Here is a 12,741-nt window from a genome sequence, read left to right as displayed (position 1 = left end):
AATCAACCAGCAGGGGGCATTTGGGACAGGGAAAAGGGAGGGTTTCATCATCCATCAAATAACCAGGACCCCTGCTCAGCCCCAAGAAGCTGCAAGCCAAGTCCTAAGGGTTCAAAGGGGATCTGATTCAGGAGTGGTTGAGAATGGTCTCTGGCGGAGGCTGCTCTGTGATGCCATCTCAGGAGGGTGCGAGGGCACTGAGGAGTTAATGTGTCCCCACTGATTTCATCATCTGGGCCTGACCCCTGGACTCCAGGGCGACTCACAGAAGTCCCCTCAGGCCCCGTGCACAGAGAGGAGCAGTGCCTGCCATTGCCACACAGCGAATCAGTGGCTCCTCCTGCCTCCCCGCGTGTGCGCCTTTCTTGAGCAGTTGCATCCTCTGGAGAGCCTGGGGATGGGGCTACTGATACCCCAGGAACCGGGGGGTGACGCCTCTTGGAAACTCCGTGGGGAAGGGCGCGCTGGCGGCCCTGAGGTTTCCGGTCCCTGGACACAGACGTGCGTGGGCAAGTCTGGTGGGAGAAGAAACGTACGGAAAGAAAAGGAGGAAGGTGCTGCGGAGGCCGGGAGAGGAGGGATGAGTCACGAAATGACGGAATGCAAGACCGAGGAAGCGAGGGAGGGATCCACGCACGGATCTTTCCTGCGCACGCACTGCGTGCCGGGCACGGGGAGGGCAGTGGGGACACGGTAGAAATAGGGTGACTCGGCTGTGCCGCTGCAGAGCCCAGTCTAAAAGGGAGACTGAGTGATTGAGCTCATCACTGCAAATGGGCAGTTTCCAGAATGTTCGGAAGGAGCGCTTAGGCGAGCCAGAGACCTAGCCATGCCCGGGCTTCACCTGGTGAGGGCTCCAGCAAGACCACACGCCATTAGCCAGCGCAGGGGCACGGAATCTCTGACCTTTGGGGGCGGTACTGGGGACTGAGCCCCGGGACAAGCTCAACCCCTGCGCTTTTTGATTTTGAGTCAGCCTCGCTGAGTTGGCGAGGCTGGCCTCGAACTCGCCGTCCTCCTGCGTCAGCCTCACGGGTCGCTGGGATTACAGTTGTGGGCCACCGCACCGGGCTGGGGCAGGTGTGCAGGCAGAAACTGCACAGGGATATGAGTGTGGAAGTGCAAGGCTGCTTGCAGAGCTGCAGGAATCAAAGCTGAGGCAAAGTGTAAATTTATACCCGTTAAAGTAACGGTCCTTGGTCTCCCGGCCTTTCGGATTCTACAGCATATGGCGAGCGCCCTCTGTCGGTCAAGGCGCGCGCCTGGTGCCTCTCGTCCCGCCCCTTCGAGAGAGGCTGTGTCTAGCCCCGCCCGATACCGCGCAGAAAACCGGGCCTCTCTACCCACATCCACCCGCTACCGCCACGCATGCGCACACTTGGAGTTTCTGAAGAGGTTTGCCCGCGCCCGGGTTTCTGAGCAGTCAGGATGGCCGAGCGGTCTAAGGCGCTGCGTTCAGGTCGCAGTCTCCCCTGGAGGCGTGGGTTCGAATCCCACTTCTGACAAAGTTCCACTTTTCCTTTCCTTCAGCAACTGACTAAATGCTTCATTGAATCCGGGGACTTCTTTTGTCTTTTAATCGTCTTAACTATTTAGCTATCCTTAGCATTTTCTTCTAACGCACAACAACTGCGGACTGTAAAATTGAAATCACACACTTTTACGCAGAACCTTGATTCGTATAGTCAAGGGTACAGAGTACACCCTTCATCTTCATTGGAAGGGAGGAAAGCAGGCAAAAAAAACACAGACTGTCAGAAGTGGGATTCGAACCCACGCCTCCAGGGGAGACTGCGACCTGAACGCAGCGCCTTAGACCGCTCGGCCATCCTGACTTCCTGGAAGGGCCCTTGTGGGGTCCACTTTAGTCCCTGGCTCTCGCGGCGAGGCTTGCTTGGGCCCTGAGACCCAGCAGCAGTTCGGGATGCGGAGCGGCTCCCACTGCCCGTCGTGCGCCGCTGAAAGGCACGGGGGCTGCTGGGACCCGCCGCTGAGACCTCCCAAACTAGCTGTCCTCTATCCGGATACCTAGACATTTTACATGCAAACCTCGAAGCCGCAGCAAAATAAAGCCAGTTTCCCTTGCCATCAATTAGAAAATAACCATAAAAGTCAATACCAGGAAAACGCATTGATGTCATGAAATTCTAACCTCCTGCCGGGCTTGGCGCCTGATGGGGCGTGGCCTGGGGTGCAGCTCTGCCCCTCTCGGAGCCTACGGGACCCAGGGAAGAGGAAGGAATCCAAAGCCGTCCATCAGGTTGCTGTGGGTGCAAGAAACAGAAGCCCCGCTTGCCCTGGTTTGGCCCAAAAGGGGGGCTTGTTGGCTCACAGGACAGAGGCAGGGATGGGTGGGTGGGCAGGCTGCTTGATCTCAGGGACCCCAGGAAGTGAGGGGCGGGGTCTTCCCCACCCTTGCCCTCCTCTGGTTCTCTGGAGGCCCCTCTGGTCAGGATCTTGCTTCTCCCTGATGGACATTAAGAGGACCAGCCCACCGAGAGGCCTTCCTCGACCGTCCCTACAAGTCATCTGCCACAGTCTCCCAGCTGCCTAGGCTTTCCCTCCAAGCCCACCTGTCATGGACGGATTATTGGGGGCAATCCTTTGTTTAATGGCCGCCTCCAAGCGTCCCGCCGCCACCACCAGGCTGTGGTGGCCCGGGTGGCTGAAGGTCTGGGACTGGCCCCACAGTAACAGAGCTTGGTCCCTCTCTGCTGGGTATGAAAGAAGGACATGACACAGTCCCAATTGACCTAAAGGGGGAAAAGTGGCATGGGGAGAAAACTCAAGTCCCACTGTGAAATAAAAAACACTGGGAGAAACCAGAGCCACAGAGCTTGCATTTACACACTAAAACACACTCACATGTACACACGCACAAATTCCATGTCCACATGTGCTTATATATACAGAAACACTCAGAGAAGAAAACCCAGGTCACTGCCCAGTGAATAGCTCCTTGGATGATTCAAGCTGTAGGAGGGAGAAGGGAGGTTTCATTTTGTACATTTAAATTTTTGAATCATGTGCATATTGTATCTAATCAAAAATAAACATACGGAGCCAGGTGTGGAGGGCACACCATTTGGGAGGCTAAGGCAGGTTGGCAAGTTCCAGGCTGGTCTGGTCAATTCAGCAAAAGATGGTCTCAAAAAATGAAAATGGAGCTGGGGCTGTGGCCCAGTGCTAGAGCATTTATTTGCCTAGCATGTGTGAGACACTGGGTTCAATCCTCAGCACCACATATAAATAAAATAAAGGTCCATTGACAACTAAAAAAAATCTTAAAAAAAAAATAAATAAAAATGGCTGGGGTTGTAGCTCAAAGTAGAGCACTTGCCTAGCACCTGTGAGGCACTGGGTTCCATCTACAAGAAAAAAAAGTGTTTTAAGTAAACATGACTTCACCAGGTGATCAAGGTCAATATCAATAAGTGATAAATCCATTTGATAGGAGCTGTCCTTGACATGATGTGCCCTGAACAGCACTTTCCCTCTGTGGTCTTCCTCCCAAAACTACCTTACTCCAAGAAAAACACCAGAACATCAGATGAATCCATAGGAATACTTCACAAAATACTTGACCAGTACTCCTCAAAACCGTCAAGGTCATCAAAAACAAGAAGTCTGAGAAACTGTCACAGCCAAGAAGGGCCTAAAGACACCTGATGATGTGATTAATTGTGACAAATATCACAATTCATGTAAAATATTAACAATAGTGGAAACTGGGTATGTGGTGTAAGTGACCTCTCTGAATTATCTTTGCAATAATTAAATCTAAAATTATTTTGAAACTTTAAAAATTCCTAAATAAAAATATGATTCCATTGAAAGGAAATCAATAGAATAGAGGAAAGGGACCGGGAGAGGGTGAAAGGAAGGGAAAGGGGAAATACTGGGGAACAATATTGGCCAAATAATATTGTTATATCGTATGCATGTACAAATAAGTAACAAAAAATACTACCATTATGTACAACCAAATGCACCAATAAAAAAAACTGGAAAAATATGATTTCATAGTTTATATATTAACAAGATATGCAAATATTAAAATCTATAGCTATGATTTTTACATATCTATATTTCACATAAATAAAATGATTTATTTAAAGTATTCATAACAAAATGCATGTATTAAAGTCTCAGAGTGGACTGAGGTTGTGGCTCAGTGGTAAAGTACTCCCCTGGCATGGGTGAGGCACTGGGTTCAAACCTCAGCACCACATTAAAAAAATAAAATAAAATAAATCAACAAACAATAAAGATAAAAGAAAAGTTCAGAGGCTCAGGAAACATCAGCAGCTGTGATTATCTCTGGGTGGTGGCGCTGATTTTAATTTTTTTTTTCTCTTTGATTACCTGCATTTGATATCTGCACCATGAACATGGGTTATTTAAATAGTTCATTTTTAGTTAAAAATAAAACTGTCAGAAAAAAAAATGGGGAAAGACTTTGAAAAGGACAAAAAGTTTCCTAGATATTTTTCAGGGGAATTTTTGGATGTTGTCTCCAGTTATGCTAATGCAGTAGCCACGAATCATGGTAGCTTCTGAGCACTTGAAGGAGGCGGGTCAGACTGTAATGTGCTGTAGGCGTAGACTTCTGCAAAGTGGGGAATTTCAAAACCTCTGTACAAAAATAAAAGAAAGAAAAAAAAATCTCCATAAGTTCTATGTTGATTGCCTGTTTAAATAAAAAAGATTGGGTAAATTGGGTTAAATCAAACATATTTTTTAAAAGTAAACAATATTATTTCACATTAGTAAAAGTACAGTTTATAAGAATGCAAATACATGCTGAGCGCCTGGGCTCATACCTGTCATCCCAGCAGCTCTGGAGACAGGAGGATCTCCGAGTTCAAAGCCAGCCTCAGCAATTTAGTGAGGCCCTAAGCAAAAAAATACTCAGTGAAACCCCATCTCTAAATAAAATACAAAGAAGGGCTGGAGATGTAGTTCTGTGGTTAGCGCCCCCATGTTCAATCTCCAGTATAAAAAAAGTCGGGGGAGATTAACAAGAGATTAAGGAATCAGATGTTAAAGACCTATTAGCACAAACTGAGGCTCTCTCCTTGACATAACCAGATTAAAGGCCAAGTTAAGAAGCATGGGTTTAGGGCTGGGGATTGTGGCTCAGTGGTAGAGCGCTTGCCTAGCATGTGTGAGGCACTGGGTTTGATTCTCAGCACGCATACAAAAAAATAAAATAAAGACCCATGAACAACATAAAAAAAAAAAAAAAAAAAAAAAACGCGTGTTTCCCAACACCTGTTATTTGATGAAGGTCCCTAGATCATCAAAAACTCACTTCACATGGTCTTTTCTGGTGGGGATGATGTGTTCCTGGTTGAGACGGGGTTTCAATAAATTGCCTAGGGCCTCTCACTAACTGGCTTTGACCTCAGGATCCTCCAGTCTCAGCCTCGAGGGTTGCTGAGATTGCAGGCATGCATCCCCATGCCCAGCTTTGTCCCCAGATTTTTTTAAAAATTCTGATGTGTTAATATGACAGCAGAATGCATTACAATTCATAGTACAGATATAAAGCACAATTTTTCATATCTCTGGTTGTATACAAAGTATATTCACACCATTCGTGTCTTCATACATGTACTTAGGGTAATGATGCCCGTCTCATTCCACCCTCATTTCTACCCCCTCTCCTTTCCCCTTCCACCCCTTTTCCCTATCTAGAGTTCGTCTGTTCTTCCGTTGCGTCTCCTCCCAACCCCACTATGAATCAGACTCCTTATATCAGAGAAAACATTCAGCATTTGTTTTTTTAAGGATTGGCTAACTTCACTTAACATTCTCTTCTCCAACTCCACCCATTTACCTGCAAAGGCTATGATTTTATTCTCTTTAATTGCTGAGTAATATTCCATTGTGTATATATGCCACATTTTTTTTTTATCCATTCATCTACTGAGGGACATCTAGGTTGGCTCCACAGTTTAGCTATTGTGAATTGTGCTGCTGTAAACATTGATGTGGCTGTGTCCTTGAAGTATGCTGTTTTTAAGTCCTTTGGGTATAGACCAAGGAATGGGATGATCTTTGAAGGGGGGTTCTTGTCACCCTTCCCCTTTCCCCCAGCTTCTTCCCCACACTAAACAGTCCTGGCACTGCTGGTCGGCGCATTCTGGGATGGGGTGGACACAGCAGTGGACTGGAAGCTCCTCAGGCCTCCCCCTCCTGCAGGCTCCACGTAAAACGTTCTCCGTTGTAATTCGGGTGGGGTTACAGAGTCTTGCACATGTGTCAAAATGCCACAAATCGGGAGCGACAAAACAGGAGACAACAGCAACACATGGAGTGACAAAGAGCAGGATACAGTGGCATTTGGTAGTAGGGAGACTGAGGAGGAGGAGGAGGGTGCTTGAGCCCAGGAGTTCTAAGTGACAAAGGATAACCATCCAAAGAAAAAAGGAAATCATAACAGGGAACACTTTCCAAAGCACAGAGAGGCAGCATAGCCCGAGGACGCGCAGGGATCTGCAAGACTGGGGACATGGCCCCCCAACTTCAGAGCCCAGGACCTCCCAAACCACCCGCAGGTCCCATCATTCACTAGAGGGACTCAGAACAGACAAGGCTGAGGGCTGGGTGGGCACGGTGGCCATTTAGTATAGATAAGAACAAAATCGGTCAGGGAGGTCGGGATGGCGGGTATGGAACCTGGGAGGGCTCCAGCCTGGAACTCCCTGTGTCCTCTGTGGAGTCAGGTCGCTTCCCCAGAACTGTGTCTCATACACAGGGGGCGTTGCCAACCGAGTGATGTCACCGTCTCAGTGTCAGAGTTTCTACCAGAGCTCCAACACCAGGTCACAGTAGAGAGGGGCTGGTCTCAATCTCCAGCTCCCCAGAGCTCCAGCTTCCTGATCTGATGTCTTGTGTCGCCAAGCCCCACCCTAAGCCACATTGTCAGCCCAAGTGGTGCAGCTGGACCCCACCTGAAATCCCATAGGCCACACTATCTGGGGTGGCCAGCCCCACCCTAATCAAAGACATTTCTGTTAGTTATGACATCCCACAGGTTTAGAGATTGAAGGTAAAGTCTAGATCTCTCCTTAGGTGAATTTAAATTAATCTTTCTTCTTTCTTTCTTTCTTTCTTTCTTTCTTCCTTCCTTCCTTCCTTTCTTTCTTTCTTCCCCCACCCCTCTCTTTTTAAAAATTTTTTGGTACTGGGGTTGAACCTAGGGGTACTTTACTACTGAGCTATAATATCCCCAGCCCCTTTTTATAGTTTATTTTGAAACAGGGTCTCACTAAGTTGCTGAGAGTCCTGCTAAATTGCTGAGGCTGGCCTCAAACTTCCATCCTCCTGCTTTTACCTCCTGAGTTGCCAGAATTACAGGCACGTGCCACCAGTCTGGGTTAAATTTAAGTTCTTTACAAAGGTAAATAATTTAAATGATAAATTCTTAGAAACAGAAATGTGCCAATAAGCTTAAGAAGAGAGTGCTCCACTGGCTAAATATCAAAAGATGCAAATGCAAAGATTTTTTTACTTTTTGTTATTGTTATTATTTTTTTAATGCTCATCACACATGTCCAGGGGGGTAGCAAGTAGCTAAGCTTAGAGGAGGTATCAACTAATATGGGCTTTCAGAACAATTTGGCAGGATCTATTTAAACAATGGTAAAAATTCAAATCCTTCAAATACCTTTCAGTTCAGTGGTTCTATTTCAAAGATCATATCCAATAGAAAGTCTCATGCATGTGCAAAGATGTGTAAATAAGAATAATTATGGAATCATGATAGATGTCTTGGGTTTAATCCCTAGCAACACACACACACACACACCCTAGAGGAATTATTGGAAGCCATTTAAATGCCTCCCTGTGGCAGAATGGATAAAGAAATGTGGAATCTTATGAGCTATTACAGCATGTAAAAAAGAACGAGTTTCGTCTCTGTGTACCCTCCTGGAGATATTTCCCAGACACATTAAGTAAAAGGGTCAGGTTTCAACAGGGACAGCAGAATCTCATTTTTTTTTTGTAAAAATGAGTTTTAAAAGTTTTAAATAATACACAAAGAAGTCTTAGATTTCTGAATATACATCAGTAAAAAGTAAAAAGAAAACAGAAAGAAAAGATCCGGTAGGATACATCAACTCTTAGCCACGATTCCCTAGAGGGCAAGATGTGGATTGGAAGAGGTATGTGTGATAGGCAATGAAATAAATTAATGAGTCAATTGTGGAACTAAAACTAAGAGAATGAAAGCATTACAACTATGCCATCGGCTCGGGCCAAGCTGGAAAGCCTTGGTCATCATTTGCTGATTGTAATTGGCATCTTCCCAAAGCTGGCTTCTGGCAGCTGTCAGATGAAGTCCACAGGGACCTTAGTGTGGACTTCTTAATGTTATAAATCAATTAGTTAACTGTCCTTCAGTAGCCGTGTGTGTGTGTGTGTGTGTGTGTGTGTGTGTGTTACTGAGGAGTGGACCCAGGAACTCTCTACCACTGAGCTGAACCCCTTGCCCTTTTTTTTCTTTGAGACAATCTGGCTAAGTTGCTAAGGCTAGCCTCGAACCTGCAATCCTCCTGCCACAGCCTCCCAGGCTGCTGGGATTACAGATGTGCACTACCATCGCAGCACCCAGCTCAGTGCCCTGTTCTTTATATTCCTTTTCTTTTCTTTTATCACCTCTAAACACTGTTAACGTGGTTGTCATTTTTAATAAAATCCACTCCATTACCAAGGGTTTAAGACCCATGTGATCTGGCCCTTGTTTGCCTCTTCTATCTCATCGCTCCCCATGCCCCGAGTTCATAGCCTTCCATCTTTCCTGAAAGACCCCCCAAATATTTTCTGCACATATGGCAATTTTCTCTGTCTGATTTTTACTCGTCTTTCAGGTCTCTGCTTAAATGATCAGACCTTGGGGCTGGGTTGTGGCTCAGTGGCAGAGCACTTGCCTAACGTGTGAGGCACTGGGTTTGATTTTCAGCACCACATATAAATAAATAAAATAAAGGTCCACCGACAACTAAAAAAAAAATTTTTTTAAACGATCAGAGCTTCTCGGATTTAGCTTTCTCCATGATACCCCCATCCTCAGAATTACTCTCTCTCATGACATCCTTCTCTTTTTCTGGAGTAACATAATTATTTTCAGTGATTATCTATTTCTCTGTCTCTTGCTAAGACTCTCTGAGGGCGGACTTCTGACCACAGCTCACAGATGTCCCCAGGGCCTGATGCACCCAAGGCCCCCACTAAACATCTTCTCAGGGCCCGAGTCCCCACTGCCTCTCCAGCACACCCGGCCCAGCACACAGGGTAAGCTCCTTTGTGTTGAAGGTGCTCCAGGTGGGGGTGGCCCGTCCAGACCCCAGGAGGGGGCCAGGCCTAGGAGTGGACGGGCTGACTCCTCAGCCCCAGCTTGGGCCTCGGTCCCCCACACCCAACCCCATCCCAAGAACCCAAAGTTCTCATGGTGCCAGTGGAGATGTGGGTGGGCGGTAGGTTCCAGCCTGGGCCAGGTTCCTTCCCACTTCTTCTGACTGGGGCGAGTGAAGTTGGTTTGGAAGAAAATGTCGTAGCAGGAAGACAGTGCGGCAATTCAGCCCTGCTCGCTGCCATTTGAAAGGAATGAAAGTGGGATTAACCAAAAAAACAAAATCCAAACCAAAAGCAAAACAAAAACACCCTACTGTTTTAGAATCTGCCTCAGAAACAATCACTTTCTTGTTTTCTGTGTCATGATAAAATTATATGTCCTCACCCGAGCTTTGTTCTACACTGCGACTGGTCTACAAAGGGGCTGCTCTCTGGGGAACAGTTTTGCAGTTACTAAAAAGTCCTTTCCAGAGTACCTGCTCCACCCGGGGTGGGTAGGAGGGGAAGGGTCTAAACAACCATTTGAGTCTTTCTTTTTTGTCTCTCTCTCTCTTTCTTTTTCTCCCCACCACCCCTTTTATATATATATACTGGGGATTGAACCCAGGGCCCTTTACCACTAGCTCCATCCCTGGGCCTATTTTCCACTTTTGATTATTTATTTATTGATTGATTGATTTTGTGTGTGTGTGTGTGTGTGTGTGTGTGTGGTGCTGGGGATTGAACCCAGGGCCTTGTGCATGGGAGGGAAGCTCACTTTTTATTTTTGATTCAGAGGCTCACCAAGCTGCGGAGGCTGGCCTCGAACTTGTGATCTTCCTGTCTCAGCCCCTGGAGTAGCTGGGATCACAGGCATGTGCCCCTGCATTTGGCTGACCAGGGATCCTTTCAAAGTTCCCCAATCTTGTCACTTGCCTGCTTAAAACCCTCTAGGCTTTAAAATAAAAGTTAACTCCTTTCCATCAATTGTGGTAGGCTGAATAATGGCCACCCAAAGATCTTCCATAGCCTCATCCTGGAATCTGTAAATTTTGCCTTATAAAGAAAAAGGGGGTGGGGGGGGGAGTTGTGGCTCAGTTGGTAGAGCGCTTGTGTGAGGCACTGGGTTCGATTCTCAGCACCACATCGAAGTCAATAAATAAAGGTCCATCAACAAATAAAAAAGTAAAAAAAAGAATAAAAAAGAAAAGAAAAAGGGGGCTGGGGGTGGGGTGAACACCTGTAATCCCAGTAGCTCAGGAGGCTGAGTCAGGAGGATAGTAAATTCAAGGCCAGCCACAGCAACTTAGCAAGGCCTTAAGCAACTCAGAGAGAACTTGACTCAAAATAAAAAATAAAAAGATCTGGGGATGTGGCTCAGTGGTTAAGTGCCCCTGGGTTCAATCCCTGGTACCAACAAAAAGGAAAAGAAAAGAAAGATAGAAAGTAAAACAGAAAAAGGGTCCCAGGTGGAGGGGACCGAGGTGGGAGGACAGGCAGGTATAAAGGAAAAGAAAGGAAAGATATGGAGTCTTGCTGGGCATGGTGCAGACACCTGTCATCTCAGCAACTCAAGTAGAGGCAGAGGCAGGAGGATCACAAATTTGAGGCTAGTCTGGGCAATTTAGTGAGGCCTTTTCTCAAAATAAAAAGTAAAAACGGTTAGGGATATAGCTCCGTGGTTAAGTGCCCCTGGTTTCAATCCTCATTATCCCCCTGCCCCCCCCCCCAAAAAAAAAGTAGGGGGAGGATAAGGATGTAGCCAAGGGCTACAGTGCTTGCCTAACATAGGCAAGGCCCTGGGTTCAGTCTCCAGTACTACAAGATTATTTTGGATTCTTTGAGTTGACCCTAATCCAACCCCAAGTATCCATATAAGAAACCGAAGAGGAAGGTATAACATGATGTTGGAGGAAGAGACAGGGGTGGAGGAAACATGGCCAGAGGACTCCGTGATTTGATTTTGGCTCCATGAAACTGATTTCAAATAGTTGGCCTCCAGAAGTATGAGAGAGCAAATTTCTGCTGGGTTTTGTTGGTTTGTTTTGCAGAACTGGGAACTGACCCAGAGCCTCACACCTGCTGGTCAAGAACACTATCAATGAGCTATATCCCAGCCCTTTCAATTTTACTTTAAGACTGTGTCTCACTAAATTTTCCAGGCTGGCCTTGAACTTGGAATTCTCTTGCCTCAGCCTCCCCAGTAGCTGGGATTACAGGCGAGCACCACCACATCCAGCTTGATTTTTTTTTTTTTTTTGTACCAGGTATTGAACTCAGGGACACTTAACTACTGAGCCACATTCCCAGCCCTTTTTTTAAATTTCATTTAGAGACACAGTCTTGCTGAGTTGCTTTGGGTCTTCCTAAATTGCTGAGGCTGGCTTTGAACTCATGATCCTCCTGCCTCAGCCTCCTGAGCCTCTGGGATCACAGGTGAGTACCACAACCATGCTGGGTTTAAATTTGTTGTTTTAAATCACTTAGTTTGTGATAACTTGTCATAGCAGCCAGAGGTCACTAGCATAATTATCTAGACGGCCCTGCCTGATCTGGCTTCTGCCCACAGTGGCCAGTGTCAATCTTGTTGACTGGGCCCAGCCCCTAAGGCCTCAGGCTTCTTACTGTTCTTCAGGCTAACTTGGTGCAGTCTGGGGGCTCTTGCACCAAGCTCCTCCCACAGAGCTTTCAAGGGCCCCTACTCATGGCTCAAGTCTTTGCACAAATGGCACCTCCTTGGACAGGTCTTCCTGGACCACCCATCTAAAAATCTCCTCCAGGTCCCTGTCATATTCCTCTGCTTAAGCCACAGCATTTTTCTCTATCTATCTGAAATTAGTTTTCCTTCTCTCTCTCTCTCTCTCTCTCTCTCTCTCTCTCTCTCTCTCTCTCTCTCTCTCTCTCTCCTCTTTCTTTCCCTTTTCACTCTTACTAGAAAGTAGGCCCCAGGAGACCTTGTCTGGCTTGTTCCCTGCTGTGTCCCCAGGGCCTGGGATAGGGCCAGACATAGAGTTGCTGCTAGGTGCCAGGCAAACGTGGATCGATGAATAAACGCGAAGTATCTGTGCAAACACCTGTGAACTGAGGCGCGTGAGAGCTTGGGGTGCACAGGGAGCAATGAATCAGAAACCCCAACATCACCTCCCGTCTTCTAAGTGATTCCTCCACCCCCAGCTCAATATTTCATTTCTTCCCCACGACTGCCCTGTGCGTCGCAGGCCCTGCCTGCCTCTGGTTGACAGACGAGGAAATGGAAACTCAGCCACCTACCACCGAGTTTCCTAGCGATGTTTGGAAGTGAACGCTGCATCAAGACATAAAAGGTACACCCCCTTCTCCTGCCCAGTTTGTACAGACACCGCCCCAGTACTCGGAGTCACGCAAGAGATCTGCTGGGTG

At 47.0% G+C, this 12,741-nt stretch overlaps 2 non-coding genes across 2 annotated transcripts; one reads left to right on the top strand and one right to left on the bottom strand.

Moving 5' to 3' along the window:
• The first annotated feature begins 1,422 nt into the window (after positions 1-1,422).
• On the top strand, positions 1,423-1,505 carry Trnal-cag (transfer RNA leucine (anticodon CAG)). The gene has a single exon. It is a non-coding gene; the product is annotated as a tRNA-Leu (tRNA).
• Positions 1,506-1,752: 247 nt separating this feature from the next.
• Positions 1,753-1,835, bottom strand: Trnal-cag (transfer RNA leucine (anticodon CAG)). Its single transcript has one exon. It is a non-coding gene; the product is annotated as a tRNA-Leu (tRNA).
• Between the last annotated feature and the right edge of the window lie 10,906 nt (positions 1,836-12,741).

The sequence above is a fragment of the Marmota flaviventris genome, chromosome 18 (genome assembly GCF_047511675.1).
Source record: "Marmota flaviventris isolate mMarFla1 chromosome 18, mMarFla1.hap1, whole genome shotgun sequence".
NCBI lineage: Eukaryota > Metazoa > Chordata > Mammalia > Rodentia > Sciuridae > Marmota > Marmota flaviventris.
The sequence above is the reverse complement of the archived record's forward strand: the minus strand, read 5'-3'. Positions and strand labels throughout refer to the sequence as shown.